The following is a 10,457-nucleotide window of genomic DNA, read 5'->3' as shown; positions in this document are numbered from 1 at the left end:
TGGTGGGGTTGGGGACCACTGATCTGTAACACCATTTTTCACTGGATCTGGAAAACAGGATGGTGACCTATTTTTTTTAAAAAAAGGTCATTGGACATATCATTGAAAAACAAGTCAATCTCAGAAAAAGAAAACAGGTATTTAGCCAGAAATCTGTTTTCTGAGTTTCTGCTCAGAAACTCAGGAGCCATGCCGTTTGCTAGAGGGGAAAAAAAAAAGAAGCGTCTTTCTGGAGGGATCCTTTCTTTTTCCTCTATTTCCCTTCTGAAATCACCAGCCGATGCTTGTGACATCACTGGGTTGCTGTGGAAATGTTTATTTCACAGAGGATTTCGACCTCAAGTGGGGAATTTGCAAGAGGAAGTGTGAACTCCTGGAAAAACAAAATTGGTTTGAAGGAAAGATTCAGAAAGAAAACAACACAAGCTGCCATTCAGGATTGTTTCAAGTTGTCCGGGGAGGATTCAAGTCCTTGGAAGAGCATCTTACACAGATAGGCCCATTTTTTATATGAATTTTACTTTCCATAAATATCTATCTAAAGAGTCAGGGGAAGCAAGTAAAGAATGTCTTTTTTTTTTTTTTTGCAGAAAATAAAACAACTTTTAGCTACTCAATTATTAAGAGAAAGGTTTGGTCCTGAGATACCATGGGGGCCGAGAAGGAAATTAATTATATATCTATTTATATTTTTATAACATATAATGAACTTAAGAGAATATCTCCCTTAAATTTTTTTGACTGAAGGGATCTGGGTTTTAGTACAGAAGCTACAAAATCCTTTTTCTTTTTAAACTGTTAAATCAACAGAACGCCAAACTGGATCCTTTCTTCCTGCTGGGGCAGTATTGTCCCCTAAATCCACTTTCCAGTCCTCTCACCCTAGCCTAGTTTGATATAGCAGCGACTTAGCCTAACTACAGCAACCGGCAAAAGGAAGTGGTTTTGCATTTGGGATGAGAGGAGGCAGCCACGGGTGTGTGTGTGTGCCTGCGTGTGAGCGCGCGGGGTGGTGGTTGGCGGTGGGGGGGGGGGACTGGGAAAGAAAGAAAATCGAGACAGAGCAACTGTGTGAGAATAATTTCCCCGTGGCTGGAAAAAAGGGTCTGTGCACGGAAAGCAATTTTAGGAATTAAAAAAAAAAAAAAAAAAAGCCTTCAAACAGGATGGAGAAAGGCTTGCCAAGAGGTGTAGGGCGTAACGGGGGCCTGGGTGCCTTCCCGGGCATCCTTCTTTTCCCTTTCCGGGCTTAGGGCTGCCCCCTCTCCAACCACCCACCTGCCCGAAGCCTCACCCGCGCCCCCTGTCGTCCCAGGGAGCGCACAGCCGGGCGGGGACAGCCAGGAGCTGGGGCTGGCCGCGGGGGCTGCAAAGGTCTGGCGGCGCGGGCTGATTTAGTGGCCGGGGCTGTAGTACAGGCTGTCCCCGGCAGCCGGCGGAGTCAGGGAGCCCACGTGACGGCCCCGGCTCTCCGGTGAGCTCCCCAAACAGACGCACACTCAGCCACACGGGCGCGCGCGCGCACACACATACACACACGCACACACACACACACACACACACATACACACATACGCACGCACCCCCGCGCGCACACGCCCGCCCGCCCGCTCTGCCTCTGCGCCCTCCATCCCGGCTCGCTCATTCTCTCGCCCTCTTGCTTCCCCTGCGGTCTCTCGCTCTGCGCGCACACACCACACACACGCACACGCACACACACGCGCGCACACACGCAGCCGGCACAGGCGGCGGCGGCGGCTGCCCAAGTCAGGACGAACCTCTCTAGGTACCGTCTTGAGAAGGCGGCAGCGGCGGCGGCGGCGGCGGCGGCGGCGGCGGCAGCCCGAGCATCCCTCCTCACCCGGAGAGGGAGCACAGCCGAGAGTTTCCGTTCCCTTGGCCATTCCCTTCCCCCTCCTTTTCTTTATTTGCGAGAGAATTTCTTCTTGGCTTATAGGTTTAATTTGATTTTGAACATTTTTGGTTGCTTTTGTGTGTGTGTGTGCTTTTTTTTCTTTCCTCATTTTATTTGCATCCAGAGCATGGCGGGCTGCGGGCTGTCGGAAGACACCTTCTTCTCTTCCTTCTTTTACAACTACGGCTCCTCCTGGGAAACCCCTTCCAACCAGGTAAGGGGTGGCTCGGTGCCGGGCGGCGTCGCACCCCGTGCCCCCAGCCGCTCGCTCACTTGGCGCTCGGCGGGGAGGCAGAGGCTCGGGAGGGGGTGGGGAGGATGGGGGGCCAAGTGGGTCGCACTGTCTGGGTCAGCGCCAACCGGCGAGAGGAGGTGTCCCCCCTTCCCCCAGCGCCAGATCTCCAGTCTACAGGGTCTGTCGCGTCCCTCCCATGCCCATTCTGCCATCGACACCTCCCCCCACCACCTCCCAGCCCAGGGGGAACCGGAGAAAGAGGCAGGAGCTGGCGCGTTACCCCGAACAACTCCAGGCAAAAACCAGGGAACTCGAGCGCAACCTTCCCCAAGTCGCCGCGGGCGCCGCGCCCCTGTGCGCCCAGCGCCTGCCCGCCCTCCAGTTGCGCCGAGGGGCTGCGGAGCCGCGAGCCCCCCGCGACGTGCTGTTACCCCCCTCCACTCCCCCCTCCCCGGGCCCCGAGCCACCTCTTTCCCTAAAATGGCTGCAATCTCAAGTAGAGGCGTCCCCTGACCCGCGGAGGTGGTGGTGGTGGGGGGGAGGCGAGTGGAGGCTCCACTCCTCATGACCCCACGCCTCCCCCGGCGCGCACAAGCACCCCACAAACACACACACTTAACTTTGATGACTGTGCAATGCAGTCCGGCTGCATCGTGCCCTAGACGCTCCCGGCCGCCGGCCTGTAGGTGTGCGTATCGGTGTGACATGGGGGACCTGGGGAAAGATGGGGGTAGATGCCGGAGGGGGGCATGGGAGGAGATGGATGTCAGCGGACCACTGGTATCCTGGAGAGACAGGCATGTGCTCAGGGTCTAGGGATGAAAAAGCTATTCTGGGAGCCAGAGCGAGAATTAGAGGAAAAATGCCTTTTAATTAAATAAATGTTGTAGTCTGCTGCCCCCACCGCTTGTTTGGTGAAAGTCTACAGGCATCTGTCATCTCCAAACTACATGGGGAAGTGGAGCTGGGGTCGAAGGAGGGGAGGAGTGTGTGTGTGCGTGTGTGCGTGTGTGTGCGCGCGCGCGTGTCGGGGCTGGAGAAAGTTGGGGCCAGAGGCTAGGTGGAGGAGCAATGGTGAAAGGCAGCAGCAACTCGGTGGGCCGACCCGGGCGCCGGGGATTCCCGGCCCGGTGGAGCGCGCGCCGCGGGGGGTGGGGGTGTCGAGGAAAAGAGCCCGGCTGGGCCCGGCTCGCCCGGCCGCCGCGGCGCCTCTCTCCGGAGCCCGCCCGGCAGCCTCGGCCGCTCACGAGGCTGCATGCCGCGCTTGCCGGCGCTGGCGCGCTCTCTCCCGGGCCCTGGGCGCAGCGCGCTCCTGTGAGCTCGCGGCAAAGGAAAAAAAAAAAAATAAAAAATAAGAAGAGAGAGAGGGAGCGAGGAGAGAGCGAGAGCGATAAAGAAACACACACAGAGAGAAAGCAGAGAGAAGGGGAGAGAGAGCTAAAGCCCCAAGCACAACAATCGACAAATGTTTTCCGCCGCCCCGGTATCACCCCAAGTTTCCAAGAAACAAATTGCCAAACTAGTAGTTGCCAGGTGAAGACCTCGCCTCTCCGGCGTGGGCTCTCCAGAAAGCGCCGTGGCCACCCGAGTGAATAATACATAAGGGCTGCCGGGGAGCCTTGGAGAGGCTCCCGCCGCCGCGGCAGCAGCGGCGAGAGGCGGCGCGAGCTCCGGCCAGACTGCCGGGCCGCCGCCGCGCGTGGGGGCATCTGAGCCGCCCCCGGGAATCGCGCCGGTCGGTGGCCTGGCGTAGGGCCCCTGCGGGGAGGGAAGGCCGCCCTGCTGCGTGAAGAGGGGTTCGCGGCGAGCCAGCCGGCGGAGGGGAGGGAAACCCCGCTGCGAATGGAAACTTGCCGGAGCTGCCGAGATGGTCTGGCTGGCGCTTGAGTTGGGGACCCTGGAGAGGCACGAATAGGGCCAGCGGAGCGCCCTGGCTGCCCACAGCCGGTGCTGGGCTCCTTTTCCAGACCAACCCGGGGGCTCCCCACCCTTCCCGCGCCTGTTCGGGATGCTGAGAGCCAACGACCCCTCCAGCTTGGCAAACTCCAGCTGTCCAGGAGCGGGCGTCCGCGTGCTTGTGTGTGTGTGTGTGTGTGTGTGTGTGTGTGTGTGTGTGTGCATATACGTGTGTGTGTTTGTCAGTGAGTCAGAAAGCAAAGCCAGCTCGCCTTTGAGGATCGGAGCGGGTACGAAAGGCTTGAACCACACACCCGGCACTGGCCAGGCCTGCATTCGGGATTCCTCGGTAGCGCCGCGCCCCCCAGTCCTGAAATCAGATGCTTTAGGATAAGTTTCCAGGCGCGTATCTTCGACCTGCACCTCGGGGCCGCGAAACTCGGCCACTTAGTATTCCTCGCTAGGAAGAGAGAAGGGAGATCCGATGTGAGCCGGCACGCGGTGATACCGTTTTACAGCGATGGGAGGTTTCGCAGCATCTTTAATGAGATAGGAAACAAGTCATTTAAGAGCATTTGCAAGCGAAGGGCCGCGGCCCTATTTCGCAAGACAGGCAATCACGTGCAGACTCCTTGGAAACCAGAGGAGGTGGGCGAGAGGGAGGGGTGCAGGGCAGGTTTGGGGTAAAGGAAGGACGGAAGCAATGGGGGGGGTTGAAAAGAGAAAAAAAAAACTATCGGTTTCTTCGGGTAAAGTTAGTTTAACTTGATTTGGGAAAGCATTTCCCCAAAAGGCAACATCTTTCTTCTAGAAAGGGAGCCTCATGTTGCTAAGAAAATCGAAAGAATTTCTGATAAGGCAGCTGGCTCTGCTCTATGGGAGGATGATTAGCTCACAGGCTGGTATTGGGTAGCTTGCTACTCTTAGTGCAGCGGAATCGTATGGTGGGGAAAGAGAGATTATTTGAAGTATTGATTTATTCTTCCAGTGGTGCGGTATGAACTTTAAGATAAAGTACAGAAACAAATGAAAGGTGTACATCATTAGGGGAAGGTGCCATCAAATGCTACCGAAGCTTTGCTGTCTGTTGGCAAATGCAGCCAGGGCAGTGCGTCTCACCAGGCGTTGCGGCTTCCAGGGCAGCCACCATCACCATTTTCAGGGATGAAGAAGGTACAGAGTGTGCAGGAGGCCCTTACTGATCTCCAGGGTGCGTTTCGGCGTCGGGCACGGGCAAAGGACTGAGAAAACTGCTCCTAACTGTACCTGCGAAGAAAAAGGAGAAAACAAAGGCAATAGTTTAAATCCCATTTCGGACTTGGGCAGAGCTGCTATGGGAGGCCCGGGCCAAATTTGAAAGAGTGAGAGTTATTCATAATTCTACCTGAATTGCTGCCAGAAAGCTTACAAATCCTCCATTCCCTAAAAATAGCAATGTTCTTCAAATGTAATTTGTTTACTCTACCTCAATTAAAAATAAAACCTTCTTCCTAGTGTTATAAAGTGCTTATGAAGGTAAGAGTTGACTGTACTAAAAAAAAAATCAAGCTTTTTATTTCTAGATCAATATGATGTGCTCTCAACATCTAATACCATGTAAAAGGAGCCTTTTTACAACATCAATAGCAGCCAGGCCTCCCTAAGAAGCTCTTTTCCTGGAACCACAAGGCATTTTGATTACTTTCATTTTCACAAGAAACATGATTATGACATCTCTCTTTATAAACAAGCAAGGGAAAAAAATAATGAAGATGGAAGTTCTTGATAGATAGACCTGGAAATCTGGAAACAACTGGATTGGGGCATTTACTCAGCCCTAAAACATGCAAACAAAAACAAGCAAACAAACCAACCAGCCACAAATCATTGCTGACTGGAAGGTTTGTAGTTATTCTGTGACATTTTATTATTAAAGCTTGGGGTGTGCGGTTTTTTTTGGAGAGAGCCCAATGTGTATTACAGCCGAAACTACATCTGTTACCATTTAAAAACTGGGAAATTCCATCCTATATCTGAGCAGACCATGTTGCAGAGCTTTCTCACCCACTTGCCAATATGCAAAACATACCATAGCAAGTGTATGTGTGGGGGTGGGGGCGGCATCTGCTTAGGTGGAATTTATTTCTTCAATTAGAAAGAACCCTGGATTAAAGTGTGTGTGTGTGTGTGTGTGTGTGTGTGTGTGTGTGTGTGTGTGTGTGTGAAATGTCTCTGATTTGGCTCCGTGCAGCAGACAACAGACCATTCTTTAATTTACAGTTTCACGCCTAGGGATGGCAGTAGTGCAAGCTTCAAAACGGAGCCTCATCTTTTCATGTTGTGCTTTTCAACCTGGGATTCTCCCCTGTAGTTGCCTAAGCTTTCTGTCTTCAACGTGAAGCTGACTGTGGAGTTGTCGTTACTGCTTGCATTTTGGACCCAGGTCACCTTCTTCATCGTCACTATGTAAGTCCAGTTCGAAGCAGGCCAGGCTTGTATGACACAGAATTCATCAATTGAAAGTGAAAAATGGAACTAATTCGCTGACTGCTTGGGTGTCCCTGGGACCAGGCGTCTCACTTCACACAGCTGATTGGCCAGCTCTTTGGTTCCCTGGGTAGCTTACCCCAAGTGTGTTAAACTAAGACCTGAGGACTACACTTGGCTGTGCTTTTTTAACTTTTCTTATTTCTATCTCCTGCGTCTGCCACCCCATCCATATTGTCCAGGCTTGAAATATAAAATGGCATCCTTGCAGGAGCCTCCTCTATGTATCTTCTCAGAATAAGCCATGACTGCTTTGAAGTCAGCCCTGGACTTGGGTTAGCCAGTACCTGTGATTCTTTGTACTCCATCTTTTCAAGCAGGGTAGAAGTCTCAGTGCAGAATCATTAATGGATGTAGGTAAGTTGTTGAAAGCTTGTTCTGAAAGCCTTCTAATTAATTAATTAATTAACGAATTAATTTATTTATTTTTGGCTTGGCACTACTTCCATTAACATGGAAAATAGCCAAAGCAGGAAGCTGCCCACTGAGGAATGCTGCTTTACCATCCAGCCCAAGTACCATAAGGAATTCAGTGTTTTTTTTCTTCCTTTCTCCATATACAATAATTCTTAAAGTGGCAACTGTGTTCGTAGCTACAACAAGACAAGTGCTAGGAAGAAGGTGGAGTTTCTCTTTTTACCATTCCTGTGACCCTAAGTATGGATTCTACTACTGAACTACAACCCTGACTTGCAAATAGTTTCAAATTGCATTTCTACATATTTACTCTAAATCTATTTTAGAAACTAATCCGTAAATCCAGCTCATATTATTCTGCTTTTTATAACTTTTCTCCTGGGTAGAAAGAAAAATGAAAGAGACTTGGAATGACAGATTTTATTTATTTATTTATTTTTTTGTGGGTCTTCAAAAAACCTGGCTTCCTTACAATATCCACTTGAAAACATTCTTCACTTTTCGTAAATTTCTGCAAACCTAAAACTTGGGAATTGAAGAGTTGTGACAGTAGCTACCGTTTATTAACGCGGTTCTAGTACTTTATACATAAGTGGCTCATTTCTCTTCATAACAAGGTACTTTTACTATTGTTTCTGTTTTACAGATGAAGCCCTGGTGCTAGTTAGGGCACAGCTGGGGTCCACCAGGAAGCCTAGGGCCAGTTGCACTACTCTGTTCATTCTCCAGGACAACATACAGATGTGGTGTGGCCACATGTATGTTGCTAGCAAATTTGCGACGGTGTCGCACATTGGCCAGCTTCATGAAATAGTAGAGATCCCTGATGCTTGTCCACGTTTGCCCATTTTTCTTTCTTTTGTGAAACCAGATAGAACTCTCTTTGGTGAATGAGGTGAAGTTATCAACCATAACTATGTAAAGCTCTTTACATGCTCGTGGTGACATGGACTAGATGTTTGAGCTTGCCATTCTTTTTGGTTTGAATCCAACTGGAGAAACTGATAAGGTCTTCAGGTTGCCACCTTCCATCCCTGAATGACCATGAATTAGCATGGGCTTCATTTCAAATGTCTATGAGTGTCAATGAAATAACACTGTAGAGAAGACATCTAATTTTAAGATAACATTAATCATTTTATAAATAATTATCCAGATGCATCAAAACCCTATCATATCTATCCATACCTCCATATCAATTTTTGGTATACACCAGCTTTCATTTCGTCAAACAACCCATATCATTTTGGGCCTGCACTATATAGAGAGAGAGTTATGATTGAGTTCAGTCCGAAATTTCCCTTTCTTATCACGGCCATGTTGTAACAGGTATCTTCTGTACCAAATCATGTACCTAACATTTACGTCCATCATGAACTAATGCCTTTTAGTGGAGTAGCCTTGATATTGTGATCTTCCACGGCATAGTGGTGGGAAGGGGAGGGAAACATTAAATGTCAGTAGCTACAGCAAGTCGGGCTCTAGGAAGAGGGCAGAGTGTCTCTCCGGTTTCACGTTCCTGTGGCCCGAGCGGAAATGTAAAAGTGCAGGGTTTGCATTGGAATGAGAATGGGGTCACCTCCCTTTTGTAGTCATCATCAAGGAAGCAGAACTTCCTTCCAGAGAGACCATAGGAAATCAATGATTGCACTTTGCCAGCGAAGAGGTAAATGTGTACCGCAGATGGCATTAAATAAAAGGGCAGCCGAAAGTGACGGACTCTCCCAGGCAGTGTGACTTTTTGGTCTCTTCAAAGCATTCACATTTTTGATTTAATAAATTATATTTAAATATTTCTTTTCTTTTGGATTATGTGTTTTAAAAAAAAGAATCAAGGAGGGAAAAATCGCCATTAGGCGATGTCACAGTCTTTTCACTCGAAAGGGAGTTATTCAGACAAAGCAGGGAGCCTGGAAAAGGGGGACCAGATCATCCCTCCTTTTTTGGTTAATGAGAATCGACCTGATTTATTGAAAGTGACTAAGCCTGTGTGCATTTATTTATTTATTATTCAGCACATTTGCTGAAGAGGGGGCAGTTTGTCGCCGGGAAGCCTCCCTTTCACAGAAGAGGCTGTGGAGGGATCCTTTAAACAGGCAAGGAGGGGACAGTGGCTGGGGTCAAGGGCAACGTAGGTGTGGAGACTTGGGGAACTGGGGAAGAGCAGGTGTGTGGTTCTGGAGCTTGCACGTCTGGCTGCTTTCTGAGCACATCTTGCACATTTGAAATAAGGAGCTGCAGGCCAGCTAAGGGCCAAAGTGAATGTGTGGCTTGTATCTGGAAGAACATCAGACATCCAGGTAATTTCTTGCTAGAAAAAGTATTAGGAAGTGTGACGGTTGTGTAACAAAGCGAGCCAAAAAGATGCAGAGAAAAAGGAACTAGCCAACACCCCCAACCACATTTTGCTCCAATTTATTATTTCCAGTAGCAGTTTCGTCCCTAATGTTAACAATGAGTGATTATGATTCTGTAGTTTCGTTTACAGCATAAATTAGCATTTTGTTTTCTGTTACAGCTTTTGAATGAGGAATTATAATGTATAATTTGCTGAAAATAGATGTTATCATCTCTTAGGATGAGAACAACCACATAAACTTGAACAAATGATAAAAATGGAATCAATTACATTTCAAATGGAAGTAGTTTACAAACCTCCAAATACAAAGTGGCAGTAGTAGCTGGTTATTGTAACAAATAATTAGTTTTTTTAAACAACATTTATTGAATTCCATTGACAATTTGGTAATTGTTCACAGTTGGCTGTAGCCCTCCCTCTTCCGAAACAAAATGTGGCGTGGAACAACTGCATTTTATAAACTTCGGTTTGCCTCGTTCTTTCATTTTTTGCATCCAGAATGTATGCTTGTGTGTGTACAGAATGCTTTCTATAAGAAAACAATGAATTGCATCACCAGGTCTAGGTGACAGACATCCAGGGGCTGATGAGAGAGGGTATTTTCAGGTTCCTGAGAAAAGAAGTAAATCATCCAAATGGATGTGAGTGGGTGTACATGGAAGGGGAAATTTTTTTTAATGTTTATTTTTTAGTTTTAGGTTGACACAATATCTTTATCTTATATTTATGTGGTACTGAGGATTGAACCCAGTGCCTCACGTGTACTAGGCGAGCGCTCTACCACTGAGCCACAACCCCAGCCCCAGAAGGGGAACTTTTGAAATAGTTGATCAGATAGGCAAACCATGGCATTCCAGCCGGAACTGAAGGCTCTCGCTCCTCTTGCTCTCTTCCCATAACCCTCTCTGTCTTGTCCTGCCATCATTTATCTGTCGGTCTCCCCTCCCATGCGGCTGAGGAGGCTCCTCTGGGGGAAAGTGAGGCCAATCTTAGTTCCAGATTCCTGGCCAGGTCCAGCCTGGGGTAGGCAGGATCCAGGTACAGGAATTTCAGAAAACACTTTTATGCCTTTACGTGTGTCACTTTATTTATTCTTCTTTGTTCCATCT

General features: G+C 48.9%; 1 protein-coding gene across 1 annotated transcript in view; it reads left to right on the top strand.

Annotated features, from left to right (window-relative positions):
- The first annotated feature begins 1,525 nt into the window (after window positions 1-1,525).
- Window positions 1,526-10,457, top strand: part of Ppargc1a (PPARG coactivator 1 alpha) — a 601,407-nt gene continuing 592,475 nt past the window's right edge. Inside the window, exon 1 of the mRNA XM_078022194.1 lies at window positions 1,526-2,129. The gene's annotated coding sequence lies outside the window, so the exon portion shown is untranslated. The remainder of the gene's footprint in view (window positions 2,130-10,457) is intronic.

The sequence above is a fragment of the Ictidomys tridecemlineatus genome, chromosome 9 (assembly GCF_052094955.1).
Source record: "Ictidomys tridecemlineatus isolate mIctTri1 chromosome 9, mIctTri1.hap1, whole genome shotgun sequence".
Lineage (NCBI taxonomy): Eukaryota > Metazoa > Chordata > Mammalia > Rodentia > Sciuridae > Ictidomys > Ictidomys tridecemlineatus.
This window is presented reverse-complemented; position numbering and strand designations above follow the sequence as displayed.